The sequence below is a fragment of the Amblyomma americanum genome, chromosome 1 (assembly GCF_052857255.1).
Source record: "Amblyomma americanum isolate KBUSLIRL-KWMA chromosome 1, ASM5285725v1, whole genome shotgun sequence".
Taxonomy (NCBI): Eukaryota; Metazoa; Arthropoda; class Arachnida; order Ixodida; family Ixodidae; genus Amblyomma; species Amblyomma americanum.
In genome coordinates, this window is record NC_135497.1 from 122336495 (window position 1) to 122337300 (window position 806).

Consider the following 806-nt stretch of genomic DNA (forward strand, 5'->3'; position numbering starts at 1 on the left):
ATACGCACAATCAGGTCGAAAGATTGAACCGGAAAGCACTGCCGTTCCGCTGGCCATCGCGACGGCCGCCGACGCGAAAGTGCATAAAGTCTCCTGAAGTTGTCTGACCACGTATGGAGCATCACGTTATGGTAGCGCGTGCAGGTCTTTTTTTTTTTTACGCCACGCCACTGCTCTGCGTCCTCTGCTTTTATAATACTTGGCTAGCTGTATTTGTGATACCTGTTTTGCGTTCTTAGAACTCATTGCTCTTGAGGCATTTCGGTCAAGTGACTATCGAAACACTTGCCCAGCCTGCCTCTCATCATCGTAAACTTCTCACTCAGACATAATCGCTGTAAAGTGCACAATCCTGAGCAGACTGTCGGAATGCTTCGATCCAGCGGCACACTGCTTTCTGTCCTCGAGAAAATTAAGCTTTCTAGTCCATGCGGGCAAATAGGCGATAGGGCCCTTTCACTGAAGCCAAGCACATGGACTTATGTCGTGCTCTTTAAGATACTTCGATATTTTTTAGCGTGCAGTGGCCACATCGGTACGCTGCAAATAACACTGATGACCAATATTTTTCAGAAATTTGTCCAAGATAATTTCTATCAGCCTGCTTTCGGGCTTGTATTCTTGTATTCCATGGTCGAGCAAAACTACTTGACGTGATCGCGTCGTGTGTGTAAACACCTTGGTGTTTCGTTTCTTTTTTAAGGATTTTTACGCTATTTATGCACTAATGTGTGTGAGGGATGGGGGGGGGGGGTAGTGTTTGCTTTAGCTTACTTTATGTTTTCATTTTCTTCCTGCAACGTTCT